The sequence below is a fragment of the Physella acuta genome, unplaced genomic scaffold (assembly GCF_028476545.2).
Source record: "Physella acuta isolate Inbredline_101_S28 unplaced genomic scaffold, ASM2847654v3 ptg000186l, whole genome shotgun sequence".
Lineage (NCBI taxonomy): Eukaryota > Metazoa > Mollusca > Gastropoda > Physidae > Physella > Physella acuta.
In genome coordinates this window covers 1599092-1605703 of record NW_026731705.1, presented here as the reverse complement: position 1 = coordinate 1605703, position 6612 = coordinate 1599092, and positions in this window count along the sequence as shown.

Sequence of the window (6612 nt, the reverse complement as noted above, 5' to 3'; positions counted from 1 at the left end):
CAGTCTCTCAAATGTCAACAAACTCTCAAAAGTTAACAGTCTCTCAAATGTTTACAATGACTCCACCCACTTAGCTGACCAAACACGTGACCTCCGCCTATATCGATCGACTGAAAACAATTTGACCCGTCTAATCGATAGCCACCGATCAATCACCGTTAAAAAAATCAATACTAAAGTCAGCGCGAAGCCAGTGACTGGGTTAACGGTTAAACATCAAATTGCTTGTTTAACGGTTAAACATCAAATTGCTGGTTTAACGGTTAAGCATCCAACTGCTGGTTTAACGGTTAAACATCCAACTGCTGGGTTAACGGTTAAACATCCAACTGCTGGTTTAACGGTTAAACATCCAACTGCTGGGTTAACGGTTAAACATCCAACTGCTGGTTTAACGGTTAAACATCCAACTGCTGGTTTAACGGTTAAATATCCAACTGCTGGGTTAACGGTTAAACATCCAACTGCTGGTTTAACGGTTAAACATCCAACTGCTGGGTTAACGGTTAAACATCCAACTGCTGGGTTAACGGTTAAACATCCAACTGCTGGGTTAACGGTTAAACATCCAACTGCTGGGTTAACGGTTAAACATCCAACTGCTGGGTTAACGGTTAAACATCCAACTGCTGGGTTAACGGTTAAACATCCAACTGCTGGGTTAACGGTTAAACATCCAACTGCTGGGTTAACGGTTAAACATCCAACTGCTGGTTTAACGGTTAAACAACCAACTGCTGGTTTAACGGTTAAACATCCAACTGCTGGGTTAACGGTTAAACATCCAACTGCTGGGTTAACGGTTAAACATCCAACTGCTGGTTTAAGGGTTAAACATCCAACTGCTGGGTTAACGGTTAAACATCCAACTGCTGGTTTAACGGTTAAACATCCAACTGCTGGGTTAACGGTTAAACATCCAACTGCTGGTTTAACGGTTAAACATCCAACTGCTGGGTTAACGGTTAAACATCAAACTGCTGGGTTAACGGTTAAACATCCAACTGCTGGGTTAACGGTTAAACATCAAACTGCTGGGTTAACGGTTAAACACCCAACTGCTGGTTTAACGGTTAAACATCCAACTGCTGGGTTAACGGTTAATGGGGGATTCGATCCTACAACAGCAGAGGTTAGCTGATGTTTGTTCAACAGGCGGGCTAGGGTTAACTGTGTTGACAAAGTTTAGTTTGGTTTAACTCGAGCTCGTGAGTTAACTGAGCAGCTTTAAACAGTCGCGGGATGGTGAGAGAGTTAAACTAGGCAGGGATGGTGAGAGAGTTAAACTAGGCAGGGATGGTGAGAGAGTTAAACTAGGCAGGGATGGTGAGAGAGTTAAAATAGGCAGGGATGGTGAGAGAGTTAAAATAGGCAGGGATGGTGAGAGAGTTAAACTAGGCAGGGATGGTGAGAGAGTTAAACTAGGCAGGGATGGATGCGAAGGTTAGGTGGGCCGACATACCTTAGGGTTAGGGTGGGCCGACATACCTTAGGGTTATGGTGGGCCGACATACCTTAGGGTTAGGGTGGGCCGATATACCTTAGGGTTAGGGTGGGCCGATATACCTTAGGGTTAGGGTTATGATGGGTCGACATACCTTAGGGTTAGGGTTATGGTGGGCCGACATACCTTAGGGTTATGGTGGGCCGACATACCTTAGGGTTAGGGTTATGGTGGGCCGACATACCTTAGGGTTAGGGTTATGGTGGGCCGACATACCTTAGGGTTATGGTGGGCCGACATACCTTAGGGTTAGGGTTATGGTGGGCCGACATACCTTAGGGTTAGGGTTATGGTGGGCCGACATACCTTAGGGTTGTGGTGGGCCGACATACCTTAGGGTTATGGTGGGCCGACATACCTTAGGGTTAGGGTGGGCCGATATACCTTAGGGTTAGGGTTATGGTGGGCCGACATACCTTAGGGTTAGGGTTATGGTGGGCCGACATACCTTAGGGTTGTGGTGGGCCGACATACCTTAGGGTTATGGTGGGCCGACATACCTTAGGGTTATGGTGGGCCGACATACCTTAGGGTTATGGTTATGGTGGGCCGACATACCTTAGGGTTAGGGTTATGGTGGGCCGACATACCTTAGGGTTAGGGTTATGGTGGGCCGACATACCTTAGGGTTAGGGTTATGGTGGGCCGACATACCTTAGGGTTATGGTGGGCCGACATACCTTAGGGTTAGGGTTATAGTGGGCCGACATACCTTAGGGTTATGGTTATGGTGGGCCGACATACCTTAGGGTTATGGTGGGCCGACATACCTTAGGGTTATGGTGGGCCGACATACATTAGGGTTATGGTGGGCCGACATACCTTAGGGTTAGGGTTATGGTGGGCCGACATACCTTAGGGTTATGGTGGGCCGACATACCTTAGGGTTATGGTGGGCCGACACACCTTAGGGTTATGGTGGGCCGACATACATTAGGGTTATGGTGGGCCGACATACCTTAGGGTTATGGTCGGTCGACATACCTTAGGGTTATGGTGGGCCGACATACCTTAGGGTTATGGTGGGCCGACATACCTTAGGGTTAGGGTTATGGTGGGCCGACATACCTTAGGGTTATGGTTATGGTGGGCCGACATACCTTAGGGTTATGGTGGGCCGACATACCTTAGGGTTATGGTGGGCCGACATACCTTAGGGTTATGGTGAGCCGACATACCTTAGGGTTATGGTGGGCCGACATACCTTAGGGTTATGGTGGGCCGACATACCTTAGGGTTATGGTGGGCCGACATACATTAGGGTTATGGTGGGCCGACATACCTTAGGGTTATGGTGGGCCGACATACATTAGGGTTAGGGTTATGGTGGGCCGACATACCTTAGGGTTATGGTGGGCCGACATACATTAGGGTTATGGTGGGCCGACATACCTTAGGGTTATGGTGGGCCGACATACCTTAGGGTTATGGTGGGCCGACATACATTAGGGTTAGGGTTATGGTGGGCCGACATACCTTAGGGTTAGGGTTATGGTGGGCCGACATACCTTAGGGTTAGGGTTATGGTGGGCCGACATACCTTAGGGTTAGGGTTATGGTGGGCCGACATACCTTAGGGTTAGGGTTATGGTGGGCTGACATACCTTAGGGTTAGGGTTATCATGGGCCGACATACCTTAGGGTTATGGTGGGCCGACATACCTTAAGGTTAGGGTTATGGTGGGCCGACATACCTTAGGGTTAGGGTTATGGTGGGCCGACATACCTTAGGGTTAGGGTTATGGTGGGCCGACATACCTTAGTTTTATGGTGGGCCGACATACCTTAGGGTTAGGGTTATGGTGGGCCGACATACCTTAGGGTTATGGTGGGCCGACATACCTTAGGGTTATGGTGGGCCGACATACCTTAGGGTTAGGGTTATGGTGGGCCGACATACCTTAGGGTTATGGTGGGCCGACATACCTTAGGGTTAGGGTTATGGTGGGCCGACATACCTTAGGGTTATGGTGGGCCGACATACCTTAGGGTTATGGTGGGCCGACATACCTTAGGGTTAGGGTTATGGTGGGCCGACATACCTTAGGGTTAGGGTTATGGTGGGCCGACATACCTTAGGGTTATGGTGGGCCGACATACCTTAGGGTTAGGGTTATGGTGGGCCGACATACCTTAGGGTTATGGTGGGCCGACATACCTTAGGGTTATGGTGGGCCGACATACCTTAGGGTTAGGGTTATGGTGGGCCGACATACCTTAGGGTTATTGTGGGCCGACATACCTTAGGGTTATGGTGGGCCGACATACCTTAGGGTTAGGGTGGGCCGACATACCTTAGGGTTATTGTGGGCCGACATACCTTAGGGTTATGGTGGGCCGACATACCTTAGGGTTATGGTGGGCCGACATACCTTAGGGTTATGGTGGGCCGACATACCTTAGGGTTATGGTGGGCCGACATACCTTAGGGTTATGGTGGGCCGACATACCTTAGGGTTAGGGTTATGGTGGGCCGACATACCTTAGGGTTATGGTGGGCCGACATACCTTAGGGTTATGGTGGGCCGACATACCTTAGGGTTAGGGTTATGGTGGGCCGACATACCTTAGGGTTAGGGTTATGGTGGGCCGACATACCTTAGGGTTATGGTGGGCCGACATACCTTAGGGTTATGGTGGGCCGACATACCTTAGGGTTAGGGTTATGGTGGGCCGACATACCTTAGGGTTAGGGTTATGGTGGGCCGACATACCTTAGGGTTATGGTGGGCCGACATACCTTAGGGTTAGGGTTATGGTGGGCCGACATACCTTAGGGTTATGGTGGGCCGACATACCTTAGGGTTATGGTGGGCCGACATACCTTAGGGTTAGGGTTATGGTGGGCCGACATACCTTAGGGTTATTGTGGGCCGACATACCTTAGGGTTATGGTGGGCCGACATACCTTAGGGTTAGGGTGGGCCGACATACCTTAGGGTTATGGTGAGCCGACATACCTTAGGGTTATGGTGGGCCGACATACCTTAGGGTTATGGTGGGCCGACATACCTTAGGGTTATTGTGGGCCGACATACCTTAGGGTTATGGTGGGCCGACATACCTTAGGGTTAGGGTTATGGTGGGCCGACATACCTTAGGGTTATTGTGGGCCGACATACCTTAGGGTTATGGTGGGCCGACATACCTTAGGGTTAGGGTTATGGTGGGCCGACATACCTTAGGATTATGGTGGGCCGACATACCTTAGGGTTATGGTGGGCCGACATACCTTAGGGTTAGGGTTATTGTGGGCCGACATACCTTAGGGTTATGGTGGGCCGACATACCTTAGGGTTATGGTGGGCCGACATACCTTAGGGTTATGGTGGGCCGACATAACTTAGGGTTAGGGTTATTGTGGGCCGACATACCTTAGGGTTATGGTGGGCCGACATACCTTAGGGTTAGGGTTATTGTGGGCCGACATACCTTAGGGTTATGGTGGGCCGACATACCTTAGGGTTAGGGTTATGGTGGGCCGACATACCTTAGGGTTAGGGTTATGGTGGGCTGACATACCTTAGGGTTATGGTGGGCCGATATACCTTAGGGTTATGGTGGGCCGACATACCTTAGGGTTATGGTGGGCCGACATACCTTAGGGTTATGGTGGGCCGACATACCTTAGGGTTATGGTGGGCCGACATACCTTAGGGTTATGGTGGGCCGACATAACTTAGGGTTAGGGTTATTGTGGGCCGACATACCTTAGGGTTATGGTGGGCCGACATACCTTAGGGTTAGGGTTATTGTGGGCCGACATACCTTAGGGTTATGGTGGGCCGACATACCTTAGGGTTAGGGTTATGGTGGGCCGACATACCTTAGGGTTAGGGTTATGGTGGGCTGACATACCTTAGGGTTATGGTGGGCCGATATACCTTAGGGTTATGGTGGGCCGACATACCTTAGGGTTATGGTGGGCCGACATACCTTAGGGTTATGGTGGGCCGACATACCTTAGGGTTATGGTGGGCCGACATACCTTAGGGTTATGGTGGGCCGACATACCTTAGGGTTAGGGTTATGGTGGGCCGACATACCTTAGGGTTATGGTGGGCCGACATACCTTAGGGTTATGGTGGGCCGACATACCTTAGGGTTATGGTGGGCCGACATACCTTAGGGTTAGGGTTATGGTGGGCCGACATACCTTAGGGTTATGGTGGGCCGACATACCTTAGGGTTATGGTGGGCCGACATACCTTAGGGTTATGGTGGGCCGACATACCTTAGGGTTATGGTGGGCCGACATACCTTAGGGTTATGGTGGGCCGACATACCTTAGGGTTAGGGTTATGGTGGGCCGACATACCTTAGGGTTAGGGTTATGGTGGGCCGACATACCTTAGGGTTAGGGTTATGGTGGGCCGACATACCTTAGGGTTATGGTGGGCCGACATACCTTAGGGTTATGGTGGGCCGACATACCTTAGGGTTATGGTGGGCCGACATACCTTAGGGTTAGGGTTATGGTGGGCCGACATACCTTAGGGTTAGGGTTATGGTGGGCCGACATACCTTAGGGTTATGGTGGGCCGACATACCTTAGGGTTATGGTGGGCCGACATACCTTAGGGTTATGGTGGGCCGACATACCTTAGGGTTATGGTGGGCCGACATACCTTAGGGTTAGGGTTATGGTGGGCCGACATACCTTAGGGTTATGGTGGGCCGACATACCTTAGGGTTATGGTGGGCCGACATACCTTAGGGTTATGGTGGGCCGACATACCTTAGGGTTATGGTGGGCCGACATACCTTAGGGTTATGGTGGGCCGACATACCTTAGGGTTAGGGTTATGGTGGGCCGACATACCTTAGGGTTAGGGTTATGGTGGGCCGAAATACCTTAGGGTTAGGGTTATGGTGGGCCGACATACCTTAGGGTTATGGTGGGCCGACATACCTTAGGGTTATGGTGGGCCGACATACCTTAGGGTTATGGTGGGCCGACATACCTTAGGGTTAGGGTTATGGTGGGCCGACATACCTTAGGGTTATGGTGGGCCGACATACCTTAGGGTTATGGTGGGCCGACATACCTTAGGGTTATGGTGGGCCGACATACCTTAGGGTTATGGTGGGCCGACATACCTTAGGGT